The sequence below is a fragment of the Ornithodoros turicata genome, chromosome 7 (assembly GCF_037126465.1).
Source record: "Ornithodoros turicata isolate Travis chromosome 7, ASM3712646v1, whole genome shotgun sequence".
NCBI lineage: Eukaryota > Metazoa > Arthropoda > Arachnida > Ixodida > Argasidae > Ornithodoros > Ornithodoros turicata.
This window is the reverse complement of record NC_088207.1, coordinates 33006563-33019965: the sequence shown is the minus strand read 5'-3', so window position 1 is coordinate 33019965 and position 13403 is coordinate 33006563. Positions and strand designations below refer to the sequence as shown.

General features: G+C 45.5%; 1 protein-coding gene and 1 long non-coding RNA gene across 15 annotated transcripts in view; one reads left to right on the top strand and one right to left on the bottom strand.

Moving 5' to 3' along the window:
• Positions 1-13403, top strand: part of LOC135400880 (kielin/chordin-like protein) — a 167967-nt gene that overhangs the window by 85518 nt on the left and 69046 nt on the right. For 8 of the 14 annotated variants that reach the window (XM_064632850.1, XM_064632860.1, XM_064632857.1 and 5 more), the window contains 3 exons: positions 584-683; positions 1066-1127; positions 2137-2340. The exons of 2 other annotated variants lie outside the window; for them this stretch is intronic. The gene's annotated coding sequence lies outside the window, so the exon portion shown is untranslated. Of the gene's footprint in view, positions 1-583; positions 684-1065; positions 1155-2114; positions 2341-13403 lie in introns of those variants that run through there. 4 more of the 14 variants (XM_064632855.1, XM_064632858.1, XM_064632862.1 and 1 more) reach the window with 4 other exon arrangements.
• On the bottom strand, positions 1930-11740 carry LOC135400882 (uncharacterized). Its single transcript, XR_010424666.1, has 3 exons — positions 11368-11740; positions 5249-5355; positions 1930-2332 (listed from the first exon to the last, which is right to left on the bottom strand). It is a non-coding gene; the product is annotated as an uncharacterized LOC135400882 (long non-coding RNA).

The following is a 13403-nucleotide window of genomic DNA, read 5'->3' as shown; positions in this document are numbered from 1 at the left end:
AGAGACTGAGCGGTACCACGAAGTCACGGCAAGTGGATGCAGCACATCCGTTCAAGCTTCGTATTTATTTTACACTATATGAAATCTGTAAAGAGCACAAGGTAGATTCGCCGATACGTTCAAAGTACACCGCCAATGATGCATGGGCTATTTCGGTTTTCTACCACTGTCACCTGCATCACAAACATCAGTTGATATAAGGATAACCTCGTAAAACCATCTGTCGGGTCAATTTATGACAGTAAGAGCAGCTAGCTAATGGATAGCTAATAGTCAGAGCTAGTAATACCAGGTGCCTTCTTTTAAAAATCTTTCTACAGTTCCACTTTCGTGCGTTCCGCAACATCCCACTGGGAGCAAAGCTACCTTGTCCTACGAAGCTGTAAACGTGTTGAGAAATTCATCAGCGAGCATGCAGTGCGTTCAACACTGCATAGTTAACTGCTCCATGTAGACGAGCAAATATTTTTGATGCTCTCTCTGTCCTTGTATACGTGTACATGCTTTGAGGCCTTGATGAATCATTTGATCGTGTCTTACCCTGTGTTTTTTTTTCCTTTTCCTCTTCTTCTCTCCTACCCAGAGACGAAGACGACGTTTCGCGGGCAGCGCATGGTGCAGAGAGGCCATGTGCGAGAACCTTCTCATCTCGAGATCAGAAGGATCAGCGGTTTCTCAGTGAGGCAAGTATACTATAGTCATGTCCTGCAGTTATCTTCTGTTCTAGAGCATGGGCGCAGAGCTCGTTACAGGCTCGGGGGGCCTGCACGCCCAATTAATGCCCCATGACATGTAGCGGATTTGTACGTATCTTGAGTCACAAAGTATTGCATTCTAAAGATTAGTATATTACTCAGTACTTTTTCCAAAAGGTATTCGTACTCTATCCAAAAAACCTTTTCTTCTACTCAATATTCTATATATAGTTGCGTTTCGTTTGTCTGTTATGCGCATAGATGCGCAAGAGGATACCGTTGCTTCCTTGGTCTTTTATATCTTTCTTTCTTTACGATGCATTGTGGAGAAGGACAACGACTTATGAAGAACTGTATTTTTCGAATAAAGGGAGGAAGCGTGACTGGCGAACACTGTGGATACAAATCCTACAATGGGCCAACAAAGAAACGGTACTGACTTTCCTCACCGATACTCAAGTACCTTAATATATATCCTATATTTACTACTATACGCTATAATCACATTCTTTTCCAAGTGTTTGTAATGTATGTGTGTTAACTATACAGTGTTTGTTTGTACTGTATATTATACTGTAGCTCCATTCGATCTTAGCTTTACCGTGGAACTACCTGCAATGAGAGAAGCCATCCAGTCTTATTAATTGTATAGGCCGAACCGCGTCTATAGAAAGGTACCGTGCGGCCTAAATGTCAGTCACATAACTGCAATGTGTCATACTCTCTTCAGTATTTAGTATCGTGTTTTAAGTACATCTTCTAGCACTTTGCGCATGTCTGTGTGGCGGTATAGTGTGGTGTGGTGTGCTATAAAGAGCAACAAACGAAAGCTCAGTTCCAGGGCTGCGCACTTATGAAGAGAGTCCACAGCGCGATTCCACAAGTTTTATATTCATATGTGAAGCACCCCGAAATTGTGGTTGTTCTTTTCCTTTCCGAAGTGTTATACAACGACGACTCGACAATTATTTTCTTTTTCTCTTCTATTTTGTGCATATCAGATGTGCTGAATCATGAACCCGTCGACCAACTATATCTGTGATACAGGTGAACCGCGACGACACGGTTTTCGATTAAATATCGATTTTTTTTCTCGACGAAACAGCATTCTATAACATGTCTATAAGAACCTGGACATGCTATTCCCGACAGATCTTCACAGACTCGCTCTGTAGTGCTAACTTAGGAAAAGAGGCTTTCCGATGCAACCAAATAAATGACACTGAAGGCAGCATTGTTCACATTCTCAATAAAAAAGTGTATTTCATATCACATCAACTCAAGTTATCCACACTAGAACAATAGTACGAAAAACTAATTGCAACATCTCTCAGAAAACATATAGCAAAATAAAATTAGAATACGAGATCACTCGTCCTGCCCTCGCTGAGAAACGGTCTGTGCCTGTCTTCTCTCTCTCTCTCTCTCTCTCTCTTCGTAGGACATTTTCTGTCGTAATACGACGCAACCAACCACCGTCCGCAGAGCAGGATAACCAGTATATATTAGGAAAAACAGCAACTAGGTTATGTCTTCTATCTGGACCACCGCAGTGACGTACAAAGTCCACAGGCACATCTTCTTTACAGCTGCAAACGACTAGACCATTCACCAAATGGCGCGCATCTTCTTGCCACCTAGAAAGGTAACGTGTGCAAAGATTTAACCAATGGTTGACTACATCTGTTGAATGGCTGCAATGTAATATGCAATGACGTACGCGGTACAGCACACTAAAGACACGTTGTACTGTGCCAAGTATAGTGCCTGTTTGGTGCCCACGTGTTTGGCGTGAGACGAAACGAAAAAAAAAAAAAGCAAGAAAAAAAGCAAGAAGGTTTACATGTACAGGAGCACTTTTAAAGGTAAAGGAGAATAAGCAAGTACCTTACATATTTGGTGTTGTACAAGCAACGATAGCGTGTTGCTTGTAACTACATCGCAATGTAGCACACGCCTGATATGGACTCTAAAAATCAAACATGATCAATAAAATCGGTCGGGCTAACGTCCGGGGTGAGACAACCCGCATTTTATCGGGCAACACCGGCGACCATGTATCCAGCCTTTTCTGTTTTGTTGTTGTGATTTCGGGTTCTACGCTGGGCGCCGTGGACGTTGTGGTGTTTGGCAAAACCCCGTAACTTTTTACCAGTGCACTATATCTGCAGGACAGTGCAGTGTGTCGTCAAGTTCTTTTGTCTCTCCTGCACTAGGGTTTTTATAGGTTTTAATTCTGAATAAACCACTGCAACCCGTGTTAAAAGCGCATATTCAACGTAGTTTTGTCGCCGTACCTGACGGGCAATGCCAAGTTTACGTCCACTTCGGCGCAGTGTTTTCCGCAATTTTAATTTTTCATTTTCCAAACAAACCAACAGAAAAACAAACATAGAATGTGACGAAAATTGTGACGTTAGAGTCCTGAGGACGGAATGGGATGGATGAAGAAAAATATGGAAATGAGGGTTCCACAACTGTGGATCCGTCTACTCCAGATTAATTATGAGCGCTCAAAATGACGACGTAAACAAGTAAGATTAAAGAAACGGTGACGAAGGAGTGGAGTTACTGTCGCGCAAGTGTGCCACAATAAAAGGTAATAAAAGAGGAATAAAGAGAAAATAAAAGAGGAAGCAAGAATATCAGGTGACGTGATGAGCTACGCTGCTCTTCCCCGAGCTCTCTGAGCTCTAGTACTTGCTCTGAGCTGTAGTACTTGGTGTCCGCCTCACTGTACCGAGGGCTTACGCTAGCGAGTTTACGGGCTACCTTTAATAAACCATGAGGAGGTTGACCATGTTATTAATATCGGCGTAGAGGGGTCGTGTCACTTTGACAGGTGTGGTTCATTGCATCATGCTCGCATTGTACTACACGCCGGAGTGTCGAGGAAAAAAGAATAATTTTTTTTTCCATGCCATAGCTGGCGACATAGAAACAATTGAATTCAGATCCACATCGATGCCTGTATAACCGCCTTTTACATTTACCCCCGTACCTTGACGCGAAGTGTTCACATCCCCTTTAAAACTGCTAATGAAGATGCGTTTAGTATTTATTATATGGTTCGGTCGCAAACAACAGTTAATGCGTTAACAATATTGCGACAAATAATAGGAACTGTCAGGAAAGGTTGCCTGCGGAAATCCGATGACTGAAAAAAGAAAAGAAAAAAAAAAGTTATCGTGTGTCGGTTTTGCGGACCCACGTTCAAGAAGGCGATAAGATAATCAGACACAGACGTACCAGAGAGGGAAGGTGTCTGAGTCTTTCCGTGTTTATACGGCGGAGAACTATGAGTCACCACCGTTCACTCTCCTGAGTGTCTGAGTGAGTCACCCAAAAGGAGGTCAGTTTTTTTCTTTGCTCTATTGTCATTCGCTGTCTGTTTTATAAAGACCGGCAACAACAGACATCGCTGTCTGTTTATCCCCTAGGTTTCGAAGACGATTCCGCCCTCCTCATTTGAACCTTATATTTTTTTATAAGCAACTGTGGCTATGAGCGGCGTACAGATTTGGACAGATGGAGAGAGGACAGCAGGAAGGAGTGGGGGACAGGGGGTTAGTATGCGTCCTGGGCAGACTTCAGGGGGAACTGTGCCGACATACCTCAATATGCAATAAGAGGATAAGTCGACTTATATCGTTTAAGCTGTTTTTGCTGCAATCACATCTAAATGCGAGAGTGTACCTGCCAAAGAAAATTTAGGACCATATAGCAGTTTATTTACCCACTCCCGGATGGTAAGAAATATGCGTGCATGTGTGTCAATGGGACGGACAGTTATATCAGGCTCTTTTTCCACACACACACGCGAACGGACAGACAGCCAGCGGAATACCAGCTGCTATTACCTTACCAAATATTCACTTGAAGTTTTCTCGGTTTGGGGTTTTTCGACTTATCCCCTTATTGCATACAGAGGTTCAATTATGCTCGTCCATGTGAATGTGAGTGTGAAGGCAAATTTGTACGAAAGAATGCGCGATTGTAAGATGTCTCAGCGAGGCCTAGTATGTTGACTAGATGGTGCCCATGTAGATTATCCAGAATGGCAAGCACGGAACCATCATTACAGCTACGTTGTAACAGCTTATACATGTCGACATGTGTCTACAGCTGGAACAGCAAAGGCCCCCTGTATGTGGTGCACACGTAGAAAAAGGGGTGTCGCCAAGCATTTAGAGGCCAGTGTGAAAAAAAAAAAAAGGGGGGGGTTCGAAAAATCACTGCTGGAACATAGCATGGCAAAATCACAAAATACATCAAACACCTGAAATCGAGTGGTGTGGCTTCAAGTTCCAGTGGCTGTGTTTTTTTTTTTTTTACCAATCATTCATTCTTAACCGAAGCATCAGCTGTACATGTGCCATTAAATACACCGGTATATTATATTTAAAAACATCTTTGGACATTGTGCCAAACGCACTTAAATGCAGTAACTTTATAGGACCGCCACGTGATCACATCACGTGAGCACGTTACGTGAGGCACGTGGTGGTTGGCCCCATAAAGCTATTGCTTTTAAAACTCAGGATGATACGTACGATTGAGATCGCCCCTCATTCCGTTTGTGTAGATGTCGAGTCTGTCTTCTTCTTGTACGGTGCGATCCGAGATTTATTCAATGGAGACTTTGTCTTGCGCATATAGTCTGCAAGGAAACAAAAGACACACACCGTGACTTCTCAGTTGCCATTCAACCCTGCCACTTATTTCTCCAAACAGTTTCCCGTCTGCCCTAGACGGTTGGCTCAACGAGCAACCCGAAAATAAAAGCGGCCCACGCTGCCTGCAATGATTTCATGGTCGTGTGACTCACATCTAAACACGTAAATATTCTCGACCTTTGAAAGAACGTGCTTCTCCGCCGGCCGAAGACCTCCTTGGGTTGCTTCTGAGCGCCGTATTACGTGACCGGCTCACATTGTTTGCAAGGTTTCTGCTGCCTCGTACGCTTTTCACCGTAATCTGAGCTCAAGCGACCTTGGCAAGGTCACTTAGGGACGCGTGCTTCGACATATATCCATGCCACTAACCCTCGAAGAGAATGCAAGCAGTGCCAGCCCAGCGATGCTTTGTGCGTTGCAGCACTTTTATTGCACCGCAAACGCTACATGGGGTGCCTACCACGGTATGACCACGGCCGTTGCCGCAGATTTTGGTCATAAAGCGAATTGTCATATTAACAAACGCCGCGTGTTGCGAGTCGTACCCTCATATGGCTTATACCCGAAAGCCCGAGCCTGTGCTCTAGTCTGGTCACGCCCATCTTCAGTTACTGAACTCAAGTTTGAGCACGACACTCTTCGGGATGAACACATGTTTCTACAGATGTAGATTCTACAACACATCGCTGATTTTCCACCCCGGGAATGGGCAGTCTTTACAGACTCCAAATCTGCACTTCAAGCAATTGAAACTTCCGGCATACGAGGCCCATCCGCACCCCTAGTCACCGACGTGTTAATGGCTTACCACACTATCTACGCCGCAGGCCACAGGCTAGTTCTCCAGTGGGTTCCAGCCCATTGTGGTGTCGTGGGGAACGAGCAGGCCGACAGCGCCGCAGAAGCAGCACTCTCGTCTCGGAACCGGACCCGTATTGTTCTGCTCAGAGGAGACCGCCGTTCAATTCTGCGACGTCTAGTGACACCCCTGGCTTCCCGCCAACGGACAACCGACATTCTTCCCCCCTCTATGTTGAACAGAGTTGATCCCATGCTCGCTTTCCGCATGCCACGAAACACATCTCGTCAGGATGCTGCATTAATCCACCGCATGCGCCTCGATGTGGCCTTTACAGCTCAGTGGCGTTACCGCTTGAGACAAATTGATTCTCCCACCTGTTGCCACTGTGGTGCTCTTGAGGATCTGGAGCACATTCTTCTTCATTGCCCTCACTACGAACCTACCCGAATCACACTCTCCGAGTCTCTTCGTCAGCTGGACTCTCGCCCTTTCTCCCTACCGAAATTGCTTGGTCCCTGGCCCAATCCAGCCAAGCAACGCTCTGCGCTCAAAGCTCTTCTGACATTTCTGGACACCATCGGACTTCGATCGTTATTGTAAAGGGGCTCGTTATTTTATTCCCCCCATTCCACCAAGCACTGGGGTAGAGTATCGCCCGTTGCGATGAAACTCCCCACTCTCCAAGGCCGAAAATAAAGTTGTTGTTGTTGTTCTACAGATGTTTTATATATATATATATATATATATATATATATATATATATATATATATAAATCCCGTAAGAGGTGCGCATCTCTCTAATGCGAAAAACCTTGTGTGATGTGTACGCGTGACAAACAAATACAACTCTAACGGAAATGACATTGAAAGGTCGGTACCAAACACGGAACCTGTTCTGTACCGGAAACGGAAATATTGCGGGTTCGATTATGGAAACGGTAACGACCCTTCCCTGCTGGCATGTCCATAAGGACAACTTTTGCATCCTTTAGGAGTTCCATACATCCCACACCTGGTGTAGCACACGATTGGTACTCCGCTTTAGTGAAAAGGCAACGGGCCCGAAAGGCAAGCCACACTGTATTTCGTGGTGCTTAGTACTTGAATCAAGTGCTCAATATTTGACTTGATAGCCCGGCAGATTATTTAAGAGCCAAATTTCTGGGCAGCGCTTTCTTTACTGTGACGTTATTGTCAGCAATTAGTCATAGCACTATCATATCAATCATATTAGCATATCTCAAGACAGTCCTCCATGCAGGTTTATCTCGCTGGCACAGCCACGTCAGGCCAAGATGTGGCAGCTCATGATTACGTCACGTGAATCGGGAGCCGGACACGAACATGTGGCCCGTTTTTTTTGTGTTTTTTTTTTGTCTAAAAAAAACAAGCCACATGTTGCAAAAAAAAAAATGCTGCACGAAATTTTGCACATGCCACCTGCACGTAGCTTGCAATCAAATACAACTCTAACTTCCAAATTAGTCCACATCTCCATATTTTTTTATATCAATCAATCAGTCAATCGACTAGTCCACAGCTCCACACATCTAGGAATATGGGACCTTGGAAAGGCGAAAATCTTTTTGTTGTCTGGAAATGTACCAAGGCGATATGACTTGGGTGCTCAGAACTGTCGTAACCGGTACGAGCACGAGGTTTCATAACTCATAAATGTAGGGCAAACAGAACGAACGCGTCTCGGAGAGAGGAGTTCTTATCTGAAAAAAGTAGCGGCATTTATCTCTATGCTACGATCTTGCGTCAGAGTGAGAAAAGAGGACTCCAGACACTCATCTAATCGTAGGAGCACGCAGGAAAACAAAACCTTGCATCCAGAAACGTGCGCGATGACTTCTCTTGCGAGAGAAATGCGATACATGGCTTGGCAACCTTCAGATAACGATAAAAGGCCAATCACCCTATAGGACTGAAGCATTTCTTGGAATGACAGTGCCATTGCCAGGGAAGCTCGCACCAATCTGTCAATGAAGTATTGTAAGGAAGAAGCAAATTTAGCACGCTCTAGTACGATATAAGGCCAAGCCGCGACAAAGTAAATAACTTAAGGGGTCCATCATCCCTCCCTTCCACTTCCCTCACCCTCAAGCGACGTGCATACAGCCCGATCGTCTACCTAACAATACCCCCCCCCCCCCCCCCCCCGTCCGCCTGCACCTCAACTAAGCTGGAGTACTTCCAGGAGTAAAGTACCGGGCTCATAGTGTTTCACATCAGGGATCGGAACCGTAATGTTTTTCAATTCGGTTCGGGTTCCGCTCCACAGCAGCGCCAAATACTGGTTCGAACCGGTTCAGGAAAGTAAATTTTGAGCAGGTCCTCCTTTTTTTTTTTATAAACATATATCCCACCCCCGGTTTCGAATTTGTTTCGCAACGTGGCTCAATCCGCTGTGTAAATCGTAGTTCCGATGTCTCTCAACGCACATTACGTCTATACCGTTTCGAGGATCGGTAACCGCGTAAATTTATTTCGGTTCAGTTTCGGTTCGGTTCAACGAGACGAAACAAATATTTTGGTTCGGTTCAGCGAAAAATACGGGTTTTTAGCGGTTTTCGGTTGCGATCCCTGTTTCGTATCAAATATTAATATAACACCTCATGGTCGTGTTTTAGAGAGATCAGAAACATTAATCTCAGCAGAAGAACAAGAAGAAAAAAAAAAGAAAAAGAAAGGACTAAGATATTTCCACGAAGCGAGCCCCAGTCCTCTCTAACCCATCACGTGTTCACTTCACGCGAGCCTCACGCCGCTGCAATTGTTGCGCAACCGCATGCACCAAGCACGACTCCCTTCATTACTGCGCACGCACATAGAAATGGCCGACCAACCAAGGACACAGGAGCGATCACGTTGGGAGCTCCGAGACACACCAGAATCAACAAGAAGAAACAAGGGCTAAAAAAGCGCGCCAAATTTTTGCGTTTCATCATGCCGAAGTGGAGAACCCGTTACGCCTGGCGCATCGTCGCCCCATATTTGCCCGCACGGGCTCCACTTCCGCATTGCCAGAGGCAGGCACCCCTCTCTCCATAGCGGTTTGGCTAGAAGGTCACACGTTTTGGCGGGAAAGGAGTAGAGCGACAGAAGACAAGAAAAGGCACGTCTTCTAGCTCACGTTCCCTACTTCTCTGGCGCGCAAACCATCCGCCTGGCGGGAAAACCAAGGAGAGACCTGTTGATGAGATGTTGACACACGATGCCACAATTTCTTTCCTTTTTTTTAAATCTCCGTCTCTCTCTCTCTCTTTCTTGGAATGTCTAGGAGGGTTTTGAGAAGCGGTCTTGGTTGGTGGTGTGTGTTATCGGCAGAGTTGCGCCCTTCTTGGAGGGGTTCAAAGTGGTGTTGCGTTTGCGTACGCAAGGGATAGCGTTGGAGGTTCTGCGCACTGCGCGAAGCTCTCTTTCTTATGGGCGTGCGCAGAAGCGTCAACGCTATCCCTCACATACGCAAAGGCGATAGCGTACGATGCACTAAAACTCTCTAATAAACGTTTCTAATAAGTACTTAATCTCTAATAACAATAAAATCTCTAATAAATGCTTCCTTAGCGATGCACCGTGTAATTTTGCTATAATAACGTCAACATCAATGACCAAATTGCCGAAGCAGAATTCTACGTTTATGGCTTTTTTGTCTTCCTCGTAATATTACAAAACAGCAGGAGCGTAGAATAACCTGTCCCCTCAAACTTTTACCACGGCTTTTACTTTCAGACACATCCACGACATGCGGCAGGTAGTCAACGATTTCGGGCTGTCCTTGTGTATGCTATGACTATGAGCATTCCTCATAAGTATGGATGGCAACGAAAGTAATTAGTTAGTAATTTAGGTACTTAGGGTTCGTTGAGTTAGTTAATGAAGTTGTTCAATTACAGTTACTCAAGTTCAATATTAAGTAAATTGCTTTTCGGTGCGCACGTAATCAGTAATTTACGTAACACAGTGACGGTAGCAGTTTGAGGATAGGTAACGTAAGCGAGCTTAGAAGCTTCACCACCGTGGCTCCACCGAAGATATAAGTAACAACGATAATAATAACGAAAGAAGACACAGCGCTATGAAATAATCACCCATATTTTGGAAACCGTACAATTTAAATTCACATATGTGTTATCATATCCACACAAATAGGCAGTAGTTTACACTAAAGCACCAAGTCTGGTTGTACAAAGGAGTTGCATTGCTTTGTCAGTTCCTGATGAACTGTCGGTTTGTGTGTTCAGTGTAATGTTGTGTTTGCAGTACGCGCTGCAATGCTTTATTATTTATTTTTCTACTGTCGGTACAGCGTCATTGTGGGCGGGCTCACTCAATACCTGCTAGATAGCAAAAGACCTGCGCCCCACGTGACAACGCGTCACACAGGAAGGCCTGCTGTGGATGCTGCTGTATGACGTTAATGAAAGAGCGAACAAGAGAAAAGCCCGCAGCAGCGCGCAAAGCTCACGCAGGCCTCCGTGAGCTGGCCAGTGCGCAGCCCTTGTACTATCTAGGAGGTGCTGGCTCACCACTGCATGTGGAAATAAACAAACAAACAAATGAAAATAAATAAATAAATAAATACGAACGGCAATGCTAGTCTTGGAACGCGTGGAATGTCTTCGACGACACCAAGCTAACGTGCGTCTGCCTGACACACAAGCGATGTGTTACACATACCGCATGCGTCTCGGGCTTGGAAAGGCAAAGAAAACAAAGCTGAAGCGACGGTGCGCTCCCCGCCCACTTCTGATGTGGAAAGAGCGTACGTGCTCAAACCCTCGATGCTGCGCGGTATTGTTAGTTGTCTTTTCCTGTGCTTAGCTCATGTCCATGTGCTCAAATTACGACAGACAGAAAATGTACGCAGCAAATTGTTTTCATGTAATTCTGGTGTTTTGAGGTTGAAATTTTCCGAGCACCTCTCACGCTCCAAACATACTACAACCCCCCCCCCCCCCCCCACACACACAAAAAAAAAGACACATGCTAAAATGGGCAAAATAATAAATAAACAATCCCGAGAACTAGCGGATACAGCTGACACACAACCCCTTCGGAATTCCAGCACATTCCTGACATGCAACTCCTAGGGAAGTTCATGCCTCACTGCCAGTATTGAAAAGGAGATAGAAGAAAAACGGTACCACACACGTATACAACGCTTCAAGAACTATTGCTTGCTCACCTGAGATTTTCCGCTGTCCACGCTCGCTACCCGGCAGTGGTGCATCCGTCCTGTTCGGCAAAACCATTCTGGCGTACACCGCCGGTAGCTCGAGATTCACAACCTTAATCTCATCACCGTCTTCAACGGGTATCTCCGCTAACACTTCCCACCGTTCTCTAAACGTCGCTGCCAACTGCATCAACTCCATGCGACAAAATGCTCGGTCCTCCGAGCAGTCACGGGACGTTCGACCAAACAAGTTTCGACAGGTAAAAGACATCATGGGCCGCTGATCCGTGCACAAGTTAGTTTTAAGCATGGCAGCTCACGTCGCAGCTCCCACCCAAATGAAGTCTCTCCGGTCTCTGCTCTCTCCTCGCAGACGACAGCGGGGTGCGCCTGGCTTGTGCGCGCCTACCATGGTCACATGATCAATACCAGCCAATAGCGAAGTCCCCGCTGGAATCGACGGCTCGGAGATGCCGTCAAAGCTGTTCGAAACCGAGTCGCGTGGCGCGGGCGATGAGTAGTCTGTAGCGCTTGGCAGGTTCGTCACATGATACAAAGTGGAAGTTTGAGAGCAGATAAATGACTTTGTACAGTGGCGCGTAAACTCTGTCCGGTGGACGAAAACACTTTGTCGCTCTTGAAGGGCTGTAAACGAAGAGTGGAGTATTACTCAGAGGTGATGTATCCCGTCAAGGTCGCGGATAAGGCGAGCGGGGAACATGTTTGAACACGACTGTGCCTGATGAGGGGAGCTATGGAGCCGTAACCTTGATTCGATTAGTGCATGAACCGAGTGGTCGTTGAGTGAGTGGGTGGGGGTGGGAGGCGGAAGGGTAAGTGTGGGAAAGACTATGCAAAGAGGTTGGTCCAAAAAGAAATAAAAACAGACTTCACTTTGTTCATGATCCGAGTGGACTGATTGAAAATAGGCACGTAAAATAATGGTGTCGCCTTTCTTTCTCGCTCTCTGATTTTTCTGTATTTTTGTATATTTTTGAAACTCAAGCAATGTTCGGAACTTTCGGATCTTTGCAGGTGATGAAGTACTGCTAAATAGTGCCTGCACACCATCAGTATGACACAATCAAACGAGGGTTACCACGTTTCTTGTAGTGTAACGCCGTTCAGAGGTTTGACATTGGCTCAGTATACTGTGGGACGCGGACAGTTGCTCACCGGACAGTTGTTCAAAAAAAAAAAAAAATGGTGAGGCCGGACAATTGCTCACCACTTTCACCGCACTTATACCGCGATTCATTTCGCGTTTTGATATGTGATTTTATTTCGCGTTTAACGCCCCCCGATATACTTGACTTCTTTATGTTAGCCGAGCTTCTTTTTTCGCTTTCTAAGGTTGCTTCAAATGGATCTAGGATATCCACCAGCGAAGAGGGTGAGCCGAGAGGTCGCCCACTTGCAGGCACGCCTCTTTGTCAGGACTACCTGCGTCACCAGGATCTTCCAAGTCACACAGAGGCCGTGGGGATATGCATCCGCTTCCGAGGCCATTACGATAATGAAAATAAACTCCACGCGGTTTCAAAAGCACACTTGTCTTTCGGAGCAGAGCTTCGCTTTGTCCACGAAAAAGGTCAAGAACTCGCAAGGAAGCACAACTTGCAGGATGGCAAGGAAGCAGGCGACCTGGTGATGACGGACATCCATAATTAAAACGGAAAGACTGAGGGACACATAAACGACACATCGTACTGTGACCGTGTCGTTTATATGTGTTCCTCAGTCTCCGGGTTTTATTTATGGATGTAAGAACTCGACTTTGCGGGAAGCGTTCAACCTTAGAAGGCTAAAAAAGACGTTCAGCAAACGTAAAAAGTCATGTATATGAGCGCCATAAACGCGTTATAAAAACACATAACAAAGAAAGAAGAAATAATAAGTTTATTTTGTGATTATCTTGTGACTATCTGATTAAATTTATTATTGTGTTCACAATGCAAGTGCGGTGAAAGAGGCGGTGAGCAATAGTCCGGCTTCAGCGCTTCTGTGGTGAGCAATTGTCCGGCCTCAGCAGTTTTTTTTTTTTT